Genomic DNA, 15,260 nt, shown 5'->3' on the forward strand with positions numbered 1-15,260 from the left:
CTCTCCTTTTTAATTTTTTCAATTATTTTAGCAGGCACTGATCTTATTTATGTGATCCCTTTGATAATTAATCCTATCTTTATGATCAATTATGAACTTAAACTGATCACTTTGACTAGTGAGATGGCATTGGTACCTGCCAACTTAATGGGATTTGGAGCCCCATGGCATGTTTCTAGCTCTACCATTAGGGGTAAGTCCGAGTGAGCATGTGCAAAAATGTACCTCTCCTCCCTCTCTTATTCCCACTCTTATTTTTGACAAGGATCAATTTTCAGTTGAATTTAAACATCTAAGAATAATTCTATGTTAATTAAAGAGTTCAATCAATGGTATTAAGTAGAAAAAGGAAATACTAAAAAGAATAAAATAGTAAGCTACTCCTCAACAGTCAGGACAAGGGCTGACCAAGTCATTGTTTCTCATCGTGTCAGTTTCACTTCTACAGGCTTCCTTTTAGGTGCTCAGTTAGTTGTCACAGATCAGGGAGAACATATGATATTTGTCCCTTTGGGACTGGCTTATTTTACTCAGCATGATGTTTTCCAGATTCCTCCATTTTGTTGCAAATGATCAGATTTTTTAAAAATTGCTGTGCAGTGTTCTATAGAGTGCATATCCCATAATTTATTTATCCAGTCTTCTGCTGATGGGCATTTAGGTTGATTCCATGTCTTAGCTATTGTGAATTGAGCTGCAATAAACACTGAGGTACAAATAGCTCTTTTATTTACCAATTTAATTTCCCTTAGGTAAATTCCAAGGAGTGGGATGGCTGGGTCATGTGGTAGGGCTATATTCAGATTTCTGATGAACCTCCAAACTGTCTTACATAATGGCTTTACCAGTTCACCTTCCCACCAACCGTAGATTAGTGTGCCTTTTTTCCCACATCCTCTCCAGCATCTGTTGCTGGTTGATGTCTGTATGAAAGCCTTTCTAACTGGGGCAAGGTGAAACCTCATTGTGGTTTTGATTTGCATTTCCCTGATGGCTAGTGATGCTGAACATTTTTCATGTGTTTGTTGGCCATTTGGATTTCCTCTTTTGAAAAATGTCTGCTTAGGTCCTTGGCCCATCTCTTAAGTGTGTTGTTTGTTTTGTTGTTGTGGAGTTTTTTGATCTCTTTATAGGTTCTGGTTATTAATCCTTTATCTGTTGCATAATTTGCAAACATTTTTTCCCATTCTGTTTGTTGCCTCTTTAATTTTCTGACTGTTTCTTTTGTGGTACAGAAACTTCTCAATTTGCTGTAATCCCAATTGTTAATTTTAGCATTGACTTCCTGTGCCTCTAGAGTTTTTCCCAAGAAGTCTGCCTATGCCTATATCTTGCAGGGTTTCTCCCATGTTCTCTAATAATTTGATGGTGTCGGGTAGTAAGGTTAGATCTTTAATCTAAGTTGAGTGGATTTTTGTGTAAGGTGTAAGGTGTGGTTTTGCTTCATACTTCTGCATGTGGAAATCCAGTTTTCCTAGCACAATTTGTTGAACAAACTGTCCTTGCTCCAGGAATTGTTTTAGCTCCTTGATCAAATATAAGTTGGCTGTACATGTTTGGATTGATTTCTGGTGTTTCTATTCTGTTCCACTGGTCTATCCATGTGTTCCTGTACCAGTACCATGCTGTTTTGATTACAACTGCCCTGTAGTATGTCATGAAATCTGGTATTGTGATGCCTCCAGCTCTGTTTTTGTGTACAAGATTGCTTTAGCTATTCGAGGTCTCCTGTGCCTCCATATGAATTTCAGCATCATTTTTTTCCAGATCTGAGAACAATGTCTTTGGTATTTTGATTGGCATCATATTGAATGTATAAATCGCTTTTGGGAGAATGGACATTTTGAAGATATTGATTCTTCTAATCCATGAACATGGAAGATTTTTTTCATCTTTTGGTATCCTCTTCTATTTCTTTCTTTAAAGTTTTGTAATTCTCATCATAGAGATCTTTGACATCCATGGTTAAGTTTATTCTAAGGTATTTGATTGTTTTTGTAGCTATTGTGAATGGGATTGATCTTAGAAGTTCTTTCTCAGCCATGGCATTGCCTGTGTATACAAAGGCTGTTGATTTTTGTGCACTGATTTTATATCCTGCTACTTTGCCAAACTCTTCTATGAGTTCCAATAGTCTCTTAGTAGAGTTCTTTGGATCCCCTAAATAAAGAATCATATTGTCTGCAAAGAGGGATAGTTTGAGTTCTTCATTCCCAATTTGTATCCCTGTAATTTCTTTTTCTTGCCAAATGGCTCTGGCAAAAACTTCCAGTACTATATTGAATAGCAATGGTGAGAGTGGGCATTGCTGTCTGGTATCAGATCTCAGTGTGTTGTGTTCCAGATTGCCCAGATAGAAAGAACCAGTCAGACTGACCATAATGCAAAGAATGAAGGGACTTTATTTGTAGGTCCAGCATGCTGGGGCCCCAGCCTCCCATGCAATGCAGTGCTGGGAGACCAAGACCCCCTTCTCTTTGTTCTCAGGGTTTTATAGTTCCCAGGCAAACAAGTATTACATCTGCATTCCTTCCTTCCCCTGGGCCTGCAGGAGCAAGGGCGGCCCACCTTATGGGTTGCCTCCACCTGGTCCTGAGGACAGGACCAAGGACTGCCCAGTGTCAGGTTTCATCTTCTCACACCAGGGGCATCCTGGGCCTAGTCAGTTTTTTTGTCTTGTGAGAAGCCTGTCATGGCATGGCTCTGGCCTCTCACAAGTGGAAATGCTTCCAACCTTTCCCCATTCGCTATGATACTGCCTGTGGGTTTTTCATCAATTGCCTTGATTGTATTGAGGAATGTCCCTTCTACACCCAATTAAACAACAAAATTTTCAATATATGTGGTTGACTCTACAATCTACAGAGGTAATCCAAAACAAACTATAAACTGGCAAGAGAATTAAGTGATATTAGTGAGTATAAGATCAATATATATCAAGTGGCTTTCCATGTAGCAGCAGGAAAAAATAGAAAGCCATTTTAAAGGACAAAATACAGACTAGAAAACTTCTATAGAGTATCTTTAAATATTTTTCAAATCATTAAAAAAGCAAAATGACCTAAAACAAAAATAAGTCAAAAAAATGAAGAAAATGAAAAGCTCAGAATTCATTAAATTTTGAGTAAATTTCATCTCTTGTAAAGGAGTTTATTGGAAGCTCCAGGTCATAAGATCCCAGCAGAATCACAGACATTGGAGGGTGGGAGAGATCCCCACTCTCATGTGGTTGAGTCATCATGAAGGTGACAGCAGCCCCTGCTCTTAGGAGAGCGAGGCCCAAGGAGGGTGAGCACCTGCAGACCTGAGCCCAGTACTAAACCCTCACTACCCCCACCAGCCACAGCCTGGATGAATGGCACCCCTTCTCCCCAACTGTCACAGAAATCTAGTAGGTGTGACTCTGATTGGCTGCATCTTCTCTGACATGATGCCTTCTCATTGGCTTAGCAAACTGTCCAATCAGACACACTGGATCAACAATGAAGAGCAACATGGGGTCTTTTTCTTCATGCTGCTAAATACAGCTTCTCCAGTCTGCTGCTTATAGTGGTTCCACGAGGCTCATTCTTTGTCACCTGTGAAGTTCTCTCACTACAAAAACCATCAGAAGGATGCCTGGAATCTGGAATATGGTGAGTTTGTGGGGTTAGTTGCCTCCTGCTTGCAAGATGGTATCTGGCATGGGACACTGGATATCTTCTCATTCCTGAATGTGGTGACTTTGGCTCAGCCCTAGAGCTCTGTATTTTTCCAAATTGTGTGGTTAGGATGCACAGGTTCTCAGGGAGAATCCAGATTTCATGCATGAAATTTGGGGCAGAACCCATGATTTGTGGGATCCCCTGTCCCTTGTTTTTCCTCCTGGATAATGTAATTCCCCTCAGTTAGGAAACAGGTCACTAAATCCACAACCCAGTCCTCTTGCCACAGCTCTTCCTAAGGGAGTGAGGCTCTCATATTGTGGTTGCTGGGTATGAGCTGACCCTGGGGCAGAGAGCTGGATTAGAAGTTGGGCAGCCAGGTCTCAAACCGGTGCTCATATGGGATGCCAGCGCTTCAGGCCCGGGCAATAACCTGCTGTGCCACAGCACCGGCCCCTGTACTGTTTGCTTTTTAAAAATTGTAAAAGACAATGGACTTTTTTGTTTACATAAATCATTGATATAAGACAAACCATTTTAGACTACTTTAGAATAATTTGAAATTCTTTGCTCTTATTTTAAAGGCTTTTTAGGATTATTTCAAAATGCAAATTAAGGAACCAATAGATAGGGAAGAGAAAAATGAGAATGATAATGTGTCTTGGCACCCAAGATGTGTTCCAAATAACAAAGAGGTAGCTTTGGGATCCATAAGAGAGAAGTCCCACACTTCCAGGAACAAAAAGTCCTTGCCAAGGTCCCGCGTGCACCTAAAGGTCAACCAATGAGGATCAGAAGCACCTCAACCTTTAACCCCCATGCCCTGTATCTATAAAAGGAGCCCTCCCAACCTCTGAAGTGTGACTTGCCTGGCCCCCACTCTGTTGGAACTGGTGAACCTTGCCCAGGAGGGGAATCCCAATAAATACCTGTAAACTGATTCATTTGGCTAGGAAGATTTCTTACACACTGGACACCTTGCACAAAGAATGCAAGTGATCTTTGTCCTAACATGACATAAAACTGGTGTTTGGCAAGGAGAGAGAGGAACAAAGCAGAACAAATAACTTAAGGAATATAAGGGAATATAAGAATGTTACAGATTTGTAGCAGATAACTTTTGTGAGGTTGCTTTGGCTGAGATTAGAAGGAAATTATTTCTATGAGTTTCTCATGTTATATAAGTACAAAGACAGAACTATGGATTTGGGCAACATGCTAAAGCAATAGTTATTTAGTTACAGGTATATATATATGTATATATATTTATCTGTAAAAAGATACATATATGTGTATATGTATGTATATATATCTGTAATAAGTCATATATATACTTTATATATACATATATATGTGTATATATATATATATACACATATAAGTCTTAATGTTTCATTTTGAAATCTATTTTTAATGCAATTTCCCTTTTAGTAATTTCTACTTAATTGCTGATTTTCTTTGTCAAATTTCTAGGCATCTCCTGTAAGTTATTTCTTCCTCCTTGGTTCTGACTGTTGTGACCTGACATTAAAACTGTTTTATTTAGAAACCTAAGGTTATGCCTTCTTCACTAGGATAACTTGATTCTTCTGTCTTTTTGTTAGGTAAGAAGTCAGAAATTAACCTATGTGTGTGACAAGGGCCTAAGGAAAGGGACATCTACAGCAGTCCAGCATTCGCATTTCAAAGTCACCCAATAACATTGCAGGTGCTGTCCAGTATCTGCACTTCAAAGTCCTGCCCTCAGACCCTGATAACCTTCCAGGGGGCCCTGCCTCTTCTACCTGGCCTGATAAGCATCCTTCCTCTAAGGCAGGCACCCTAGAGAGAAACCCCTTGGCTAAGCTAGCCAGGCTTCCCCTGTCTGACTTCAGTGGGAAACTCAGAAAGGAATTTTTTGTATTTACACCCAAGAAGTCCTTTGTTCTGGAGAAGAAGGAGACAGCAAAAAGGCGGAAAGGCAAGACCCAGCCCCTTAAAAGCCCCAGCCTAAATGTGAACTAGGCACTCTCTCTGGTTTGTCTGGAGAGGTGCCCATCTGTTCTTACGGACGTCCCAACCCTGATAAACTTTGCTACTTTGCTTTCCACTGTTCTCTGTCTCACACCTGAGTTCTTTCTTGCACAAATACAAGGACCCTTAGCTTCTTCTCCAGTGGCATTTCCTTAATGTGTTTAATTTTTCCCATGTAATCAGACAATTCCTTCAGCTTTTGTTTCTAAGGGTATTTTTCTATTGAAGGCATTCATGTTCTTCAATAATATTTTTAGATAGGAAGATAGAAGTTAGCCTATGTGTGTGAAAGCAGCCATGGGAAACAAAACACATGCCCCGCAGAAGTTATGCAGTAGTCTTAGAAGCATGTGCAGGCCAGCAGCACCAGTCAAACAGAACCTGAAGGGGGCAGTGGGAATGAAAAGAGGGACAAGGGTCAGAGAATGGAGCCAAGACAAGTCTCCTTTATTCCAGTGTCTCAGCGATATTTATACATAACCAGCTATAGGTCAAGGCAACACAGAGGATAACACCATACACAAGCAACTTATCGGGCTTTCTGCAACACAGTCATAACATAGTTAATTTTAGCAGAATGTTCTTGTTTGATCATTCTCCTTCAACATGGGAGTACATGACTTTTTTATCCCAGGAATTCCACAAGCCAAGACGGACCTTGACTTGTCGATGACTTCTTTATGGGCTGCCTACAGAAGCAGGCCTTGGGAAACAGCCCGATATTTTATACTACAAAGTCCTGCCTTATCCCAATAACTTCATAGGTGGTTCTAGTCTTCCCCTCCAATAAACACACACCCGGAAAACACTGTTCACTTGGTGCAAAGAAGGCTACTGAGTCTGATAACATTACCTAATTTTGTACCTGGGAAATCTTTTGTCTAGGAGAGGAATGTGTGTGTGTGTGTGTGTAGAAACAGTGAGAAGTAGACACCCAGCTCTTAGAAATCCCATTATTGACCAGTGCCACAGCTCACTAGGCTAATCCTCCACCTGCGGCACCAGCACCCCAGGTTCTAGTCCCAGTCGGGGCACCAGATTCTGTCCCAGTTGCTCCTCTTGCACTCCAGCTCTCTGCTGTGGCCTGGGAAGGCAGTGGAGAATGGCCCAAGTGTTTGGGTCCTGCACCCACATGGGAGACCAGGAGGAAGCATCTGGCTCCTGACTTAGGATTGGCACAGTGCACTGGCCACCAAGTGCTAGCCGGAGCGGCCACTTGGAGGGTGAACCAATGGAAAAGGGAAGACTTTTCTCTCAGTCTCTCTCTCTCACTAACTCTGCCTGTCAAAAAAAAAAAAAAAAAAAAAAGAAAGAAAGAAAGAAAGAGAAAGAAAGAAATCCTATTGTTAACTTTTGTCCTCACAATCAACTTCATAGGGGCATCTGTGGAAATTTACAGTAGGTTTTTAAGAGAGCAGGGAAGCCCCAGGTCTCTGTTCTACCATTAGGCTGAGGCAGAGCTGAAGGACTCAGGTGCTGACCACCAGGAGGAATCAGAGAACTTAAGCCTTGTCATTGATCTAGCAACAAGCCATGACATCCGACACCAGAGACTGTCAACTCTTCCATGACTTCACCACACCAAAGTAATGGGGGAAAATGGTGATGAAAGAAGGTGCCTGGGGTGCCTGTCTCACAAGGAATTTAATGTGGACACGCAGTGAGCAAAGCAAGATTTATTTACATGAGAAACCTCTTGCCACAGCAGCCACTAGGGGGTCTCCAAGAGAGGGAGACCTGAAAAATGGAGTGGAGTTTTTTAACCACAATTTGGATGAGCAGAATAATAACAGCTAACAATTAGTCAGAGGCTGGGGACAAAACCCATCAATAATCCTGTCTAGCTAGCTCTTGTTAAAACAAAAATCCAGCTGAATAGTAGGATAGGCAAATTCTTTCTATTCTCCTAATAAAACTAGAAGCTCAGAAGGGCAGATCATTGCTTCCTTGCTATTCTCATGATAAAGCTAGAAACTGGGGGAGTGGGATCACCACTTCTGTCTTGCTAATAGACAGGTTCTGGGGAGAAGCAAGCCTGTTGTCCACTCTTACAAGAACTCCCCATTAGGTCATCTAGTCCTTACACCAGCACCCCCTGCATTACAACCTCTTTATAAACCCTGATCACCCTCCTCCAACAGCATGGTAGTCCTAATGAAGGCATCCTACCTTCCCCTAATCTTGTGAGTAATATTTGCAGAAGAGTTTCGGAAGCCTACTGAAAAAAAGGAGGTGATTTGGAAGGGCAGGCTTTTGACCCAGCTGACAGAGAACCCTCCCCCAACTGAGGTAGAAAGCACCTCCCTCCTGACACCCTGGACTCCCCTGACTGTCTGGTGGGACCTTCCTCAGAACAAAGCCTGAAAATCTGCATAATTGTCAATTGAATAGACTCATTGTTTTATTTCAAGCCTGGTGCTCCAATTACCCCTGTCCCTTTAAACATCCTCTGTGCTGCGCGGTTGGGTAGAAAAAGGCTTCTTTGGATTGGGAGGACTTTCTTTCCCAAGACTGCAGCTGCCTTCTGGCAATACACCCTTTCCTCTGGCCAGCACTCAGCTATGGCGAATTGAAGCGGTGAGCATCCAGAGCCGGATTATGTGTCTGGAAACAACACTGGTGAGCTAGCCCAGAAGTCTGCAATGTATTTTTGTTGTTGTTGTTGTTATTTAAAGATTTTATTTATTTATTGGAAAGTCAGAGTTACACAGAGAGGAGAGGCAGAGAGAGAGAGGGAGAGGCCTTCCATCCGATGATTCACTCCTCAATTGGCCATAATAGCTGGAGCTGCACCGATCTGAAGCCAGGAGCCAGGAGCTTCTTCCGGGTTCTCCCACACAGGTTAGGGGCCCAAGGACTTGGGCCATCTTCTATTGCTTTCCCAGGCCATAGCACAGAGCTGGATGGGAAGAGGAGCAGCCGGGATGAGAACTGGTGGCCATATGGGATGCTGGCACTTCAGGCCAGGGCATTAACCCACTGAGCCACAGCGCTGGCCCCTGGAATGTATTTTTCAAGTGGCTTAACCCTTTCACATTAGTAAGGACAGCAATGGTCACTTGTACCTCCACTCCAGAGCCGCTTTTGAGCTAACATTTTGGCTGGGACTCTGGGGATATCTCCGCAGCTTCTGAGAGCACTTTCTCTCCGGGACTTTCCTTTCTGTTCCCGCTGTGACATTAGCTACCTTGCGGGGAGTCAATGGCTCCCCTTTGTGTCCGGAGTCAACAGCTCTGAGACTGGGTAAGTTGAACCAGGGGCATACCTGTGCCGGCCTGCGGCACAATGAACTGGGTTTCCTGAAACAGAGAGTGGGAATGCGGGGACAAGGACGCAAAGAATGGAGCCAAGACAAGTTCTGATCAAGGCTCCTTTATTGAATAAATCCAGTAGTATTTAAACATGATCAATTGTTTACAAGAAGGAGCACAAAAGATTTACATATCAAAAAGGCTCTTAAGGTTACAAAGAGTTCCCAATAAGCTTCTTAATTATTGATTACAAGGGTACAATAAAACACTCAGGGGATAAATGCAGGTTACAGGTGTGACTGATTATCTGTATCATCTCTTGTGAAAGGTTTAGCTTCTTCCTGTCTCTTCCCGGAATCTCCCTAGCCCAATTGTCTGTGTCGGGAAGTCTCCATTCATATGTTTAAGTGTAAACAAAGGGAGTGACTACCTGTGGCTGCCCACACATACCTGCAATTTCTGTCTCTGCTCTTTGGGCTCATGGCATTTGGACCTGGTTTAGGTCATTTTTTGTGGTACTGGTGTGTAGGAGATGGATTCTAAGATTTTTACTTCAGCCTCCCTGTGAGGAAACTTGGATATTTTTTGGAAGAGTACTCATTTGGTTGTTTGTATGAGGACTTCTTCCTCTTGGGTGAAATATGAGTGGTTCAATTTAATTTCCATCCAAAATCACCTTGAGTTGCATCGTGGCTGATTGGGCAGGATATAGTTACGATCTTATGACTAAGAAAAACATGGTGTTCTATTGTAATATTGCATGGCCTGCATATGTGTTAAATTTAAGAGAAGGTGGTTGTTGAGTGGGATTTTTAAATGTTTATTTTATTTGAAAAGCAGAGTTAGAGAGGCAGAGGTGGGGGGGGTGTCCTGTTAGGAAAAGAGGCACAGAATAGAGAGGAGGTAGTGTATGAATTTGTAGCCGGACCAAATTTATTCAGGGAAAATAAATCCGTAGAGATGGTAACCAACTGCAACTGTCCACGTACCCATGATGGAACACCTGACAGAAGGCCCTGACCCCCAGGGAAGGCTGGGGATGGGGGTGAGGTAGGGGGCAGCAGGCAGAGGGGAATTCCTGGAACTGGTCTTTCAGGTGGCTGTAAGGGGTGGAGTATGAAGACAGCAGAGTGTGAGACCCAATTGAGGTTTTTTTTTTTTTTTTTAAGATTTATTTATTTACTTGAAAGTCAGAGTTAAGCAGAGAGAGAAGGAGAGGCAGAGAGGGAGAGAGAAGGCTTCCATCCTCTGGTTCACTCCCCAGATGGTCACAATGGCCAGAGAAGGTACATCGATCTGAAGCCAGGAGCCAGGAGCTTCTTCTGGGTCTCTCCCATGGGTGCAGGGCCCCAAGGACTTGGGCTGTCTTCCACTGCTTTCCCAGGCATAGCAGAGAGCTGGATTAGAAATGGAGCAGCCAGGACTCAAACCGGCACCCCTAAAAGATTCCTGCACTACAGACAGCGGCTTTACCCGCTATGCCACAGCGCAGGCCCTCCAATTGTGTTTCTAGGTCAAAGAGTACATTCCAATGTTTATCTCTTTCGTTCAATGCAGGAGAATGGCTGAGGCTTATGTCCTTCTTCCTTGTTCCATCAGGTCCTTCATCTACTGGTTTATTTCTCAGATGGCTGCAATGGCCAGAGCTGAGCTGATTTGAATCCAGGAGCCAGGAGCTTTCTCTGGGTTCCCCCCCAACACACACCCAATGCAAGGGCCCAAGGGCCTGAGCCATCCTCCACTGCTCCCCCAGGGCCACATCAGAGACCTGGATCACAATTGGAGCACCCAGGACCAGCCCCAATGGGCACCCACATGGGATGCTGGCACTCACTGCAGGTGGCTGCTTTACCCAATATGCCACAGCGTCAGTGGGTTTCTAACAGTAGAGGTTTTGTGAGAGTTCTGGTAAATGGGACAGAGTAAGCGTTTAAATCCCTTAAACTTTCCAGCAACTGTGTCTGTGGCTGTGATGCCCAAGGAGACAGGTTAGGAGTCCTTGTCAATTTAGAAAATGCAGGAGCTTCAGCTCTGCCTCAGCCCAGTGGTAGAGCAGAGACCCTGGGGCTCCCTGGTCTCTTAAAAAATCCATCATAGGGGCCAGTGCCATGGCTCACTTGGTTAATCCTCCACCTGCAGCACTGGCATCCCATATGGGTGCCGAGTTCTAGTCCCAGTTGCTCCTCTTCCAGTCCAACTTTGCTGTGGCCCAGGAAGGCAGTGGAGGATGTCCCAAGTGCTTGGGCCCTGCACCCACATGGGAAACAAGAAGCACCTGGCTCCTGGCTTCATTCAGATTGGCACAGCGCCCACTGTAGTGGCCATTTGGGGGGTGAACCAATGGAAGGAAGACCTTTCTGTCTCTCTCACCGACTATCTGTCAAATAAATTTAGAAAATTTTTTTTAAAATATTGTAAATTTCCACAAAGGCCTCTGATAAAATTGACTGTGAGGAACAAGAGTTAATAAAGCAATAAAAGATGTTTTTCCAGCAGAGTGCTTACTGAATCTGAAATGAGGATATAATTATCTTCATGTATGTTAGTGTCCAGTACCATCACTGGGACTAGAGTTGCTTTCTGAGTTAAATGCTCAAGTAAATTTTTCAGGAACAATAGGGTTAATTGAGGTTACTAACAGCAGGAAGTAATTATATTCAGTTGATTGGAGCTTTTAAAAATGAATTTTAACCATACTAAAGCCATCCTCCTTCTCTTTTCCTTTTCACATTTTATATAGCAAAAACCAATTACTGATATTGTATATTGCCTGAATTACTCTGGTGAATAGTAATATTTGTATAATGGTGGACTTTTGCCCCAGCTAACAAAGAAGCCTTCACCCAACTGATGCTGAGCCCCCTGGTTAAGAGGCCTCATCAGAAAAAAGCTTGGGCATTTACATATTGTCAATTAAGGTGACTCATTGTTTTATTTACCTCCCCTGAAGCTACCCTTGTCCTTTAAGAAACCCTTAAGCAGTTATGGTCTGGGACAGCAATAGAAGATGGCCCAAGTCCTTGGGCTCCTGCACCCAAGTGGGAGACCCAGAATGATCTCAGGCTCCTGGCCTCGGATTGACACAGCTCTGGCCATCACAGCCAATTGGGGAGTGAACCTTTGGATGGAAGACCTCTCTCTCTCTCTCTACCTCTTCTTCTAACTCTTTCAAATAAATAAATAAATCTTAAAAAATTAACCCTTTAACAGAGATAGAACATTTTATATCAAGAGCTCTCTCGTGGCTGTGCTGTGGCATATAGAGCTGGACCTCCACCTGTAGTGCTGACATCCCATGTGGTCACTGTTTCATGTCCCTGTTGGTCCTCTTCTGATCTAGCTCTCTGCTTTGTGGCCTGGGAATGTGGTGGGAGATGCCCAGGGGGGCTTGGGACCCAGTACCAATGTGGGAGATATGGGGAAGGCCCTGGCTCCTGGCTTGGGATTAGCCCAGCCTCAGCCATTGTGGTCATTTGGGGGTGGTCCAGCTGATGGAGGACCTTTCTCTCTGGCTCTCCCAAGATGCCAGCTTCTAGAAATAAGCTCTTCTTACCAACATTCATCCCTGTGCAATTGGCTACCCACATGGTGAACCATAGGGCCTGATTAAAAGATTTAAAAAGAGTTGCAGAGATTTCTATATTTTTCTGTGTAATAATGTATGCTATGCATTATGTGTGTGTACTGTTGTATGTGTAAAAGTTGGTTGTGCTTATTTGTGTTATTTAAAATCACAACGTAATTTTCACCTAAGCACAAACACTAGATGAAAAGATGATACAGTGTTCATTGCTTCCTATGAAGTCCAATTTAAAGTTGTTCTGTGGCAAGATCATGACTTAAGAGAATAACCATACTTATCTAATATGGTAGTTTCTCAGGCAATGTAAGTGTAATTGCTGAAAAATGAATTGGTGGTCTTTGCTGTGGCACCTTGTGCATCATCAGGTCCCTGCAACCTAAGGGATGTCTCCCTCTCCTCACCTTCCTGAGAAATAGACTCAAGTATGCACTGACTGGAGAGGGGGTAGAGAAGATAATGTAGCAGTGCTGGGTCAGAATCCACAGCAAGGTTCAAGCTGATGCTGCAAGCCTTGCTGGATTTGTGGATATGTCTGAGATGGAGCAAACATCAGCATCAAGCCGACAGGTGAGTATTTGTGCCTGATCTTTGACACCACAGGGCTGTCTTGCTGTTCACTACATCACAGCAGAAGCCACGTGGTGGAGACATGAGCTGGAGGTGGTATACAAACTGAACACACACTGAAGAGAATGCCCAGTACGAGCTGTGCAAGGTGTGAAGGATGACTGGGTACAAAGGGAATCCCACCCCTGATGGCTCATGATGCTTGTGCCATGTGCAACCCAGATCCTCTCCTCAAGGTGATCACGGGATGGATTACTGATTTGGGGACCCTATGCAATTAGACCTCAGGTTTTCCTGCCCAGGGATAAGAGCATCTCTGACTTAGAGTGGCTGAAGAGAGATAAAGCAGTGTAACAGCTAGAGAGACCAAGGGCTACTCTGCAGTAGGATGACTTTTTTTGAATTGCTAAATGTAAAAGATAGATTTTTCTAAATACATGTACTCTTGCCTTAAAATATATAGAAGGCATTGGGCCTTTTGGTAAAATTTTTTTTGACAGTCAGAGTGGACAATGAGAGAGAGAGAGACAGAGAGACAGGTCTTCCTTTTGCCGTTGGTTCACCCTCCAATGGCCACCATGGCTGGCACGCTGTGGCTGGTGCACCACGCTGATCTGATGGCAGGAGCCAGGTGCTTCTCCTGGTCTCCCATGGGGTGCAGGGCCCAAGCACTTGGGCCATCCTCCACAGCACTCCCAGGCCACAGCAGAGAGCTGGCCTGGAAGAGGGGCAACTGGGACAGAATCTGGTGCCCCGACCAGGACTAGAACCTGGTGTGCCGGTGCCACAAGGTGGAGGATTTGCCTAGTGAGCCGCGGCACCGGCCCGGTAAATGTTTTCATAAGTTGTTAACATATAACTGTTCAAAATTACTTGCTAAGTTTTCACTAAACAGTAAGTTTCCAAGGATAAGAAATAAAAATTAAGATTTATTTATTTAAATATTTGCAAAACAGAATAACAGAGAGAGGGAGAAGGAGAGAGAGAGGTCCTCCATCCACTGGTTCACTCCCCAGAGGGCTGCAATGGCTGGACCTTGCAGATCTCAAGCCAGAAGCCAGGAGCCTCCTCCCACTCTCTTACATGGGTGCAGGGGCTAAAGGACTCTGGGCCACCTTCTCTGCTTTCTTAGGTCATTAGCAGGTAGCTGGATTGGAGTGGAGTAACCAGGACTTGAACCAGTGTCCTTATGGGATGCCAGCACTCCAGCACTGCGGGTGGAGACTTAACCTACTATGCCACAGCACCAGCCCCAATAAGAAATAATTCTAAGTCAATATCCCAAAGCCTAGAATTTTTGAAAGATTTATTTATGTATTTGAAAGGCTGAGTCAGAGAGACAGAGACAGACATCTTCCATCTACTGGTTCATCCCCAGATGTCTGTAATAATCAAGCACTGGGCCAGACTGAAGGCAGGAGCCTGGAGCTCCATTCTGGTCTCCTACATCAGTAGCAGGGGCCTAAACACTTGTGCCATTTTTCTTTGCTTTTCCCAGGCCATTAGCAGGGAGCTTGATCTGAGGTAGAGCAGCTGTGATATGAACCAGTGCCCATATGGGATGCCAGCATCACAGGTGTTGGCCTTACCCATACATCACAACACTGGCCCTGACATTAAGAATTTTCAAAGTGGGGGCAGCATCATAGGTTAAGTGCAGTCTATCATACCTGCATCCCATAAGAGTGCTTCTTTGAGTCCAGACTGCTCCACTTTAATCCAGCACCCTGCTAATGTGCCTGGGATAGCAGAAGATGGCTGTGACCCCTGCCACACATGTGGGAGAACCACATGGACTTTCCTGGCTTCTGGCTTCACCCTGTCCCAGCTCTGGCTGTTGTAGATGATTGGGGAGTGAACCAGATAGACAATCTCTTTCTCATTGGCTTTATTTTTCTGTAACTCTGTCTTTTAAATAAATAAAACTAGGATTTAGTCCCCTGTGTTAAATCAGTAAAGTTTTTTTAGAAAATATAAATATTAATGATAAATATTTGCTAGAGATTTTTAATACTTGATTTTAAAGAAGATAACTTTCTAAAAAAGATTTATTTATCTGAAAGGCAGAGATACAAAGTGAGAAAGAGGAAAAGAAAGAGCTCTCCATCCAATGACTCACTACCCAAATGGCCTCAATGGGTGGGGGTTGGGTCAGGCAGGAGCCAGTAAGCAGGAGCTAGGAGCGCCTGCTGAGTCTCCCAC

General features: G+C 43.8%; 2 long non-coding RNA genes across 29 annotated transcripts in view; one reads left to right on the plus strand and one right to left on the minus strand.

Annotated features, from left to right (window-relative positions):
• Positions 1-7,802: 7,802 nt before the first annotated feature.
• The window catches only part of LOC149122872 (uncharacterized), a 33,874-nt gene continuing 26,416 nt past the window's right edge, over positions 7,803-15,260 (plus strand). For 9 of the 27 annotated variants that reach the window (XR_016219980.1, XR_016219978.1, XR_016219983.1 and 6 more), the window contains exons 1-2: positions 7,803-8,276; positions 13,092-13,206. This is a non-coding gene — a long non-coding RNA (uncharacterized LOC149122872). Of the gene's footprint in view, positions 8,277-12,781; positions 13,059-13,091; positions 13,207-15,260 lie in introns of those variants that run through there. The other 18 variants (XR_016219990.1, XR_016219989.1, XR_016219995.1 and 15 more) reach the window with 8 other exon arrangements.
• LOC149122873 (uncharacterized) lies at positions 8,296-9,896 on the minus strand. Of its 2 annotated transcripts, none has more exons than XR_016220004.1 (2): positions 8,923-9,896; positions 8,296-8,556 (listed from the first exon to the last, which is right to left on the minus strand). It is a non-coding gene; the product is annotated as an uncharacterized LOC149122873 (long non-coding RNA). The 2 variants fall into 2 exon arrangements; XR_016220003.1 differs by having other exon boundaries at positions 8,845-9,896.

The sequence above is a fragment of the Oryctolagus cuniculus genome, chromosome 13 (assembly GCF_051225735.1).
Source record: "Oryctolagus cuniculus isolate XC-2025 breed Fujian yellow rabbit chromosome 13, ASM5122573v1, whole genome shotgun sequence".
In the NCBI taxonomy this organism is placed as follows: Eukaryota; Metazoa; Chordata; class Mammalia; order Lagomorpha; family Leporidae; genus Oryctolagus; species Oryctolagus cuniculus.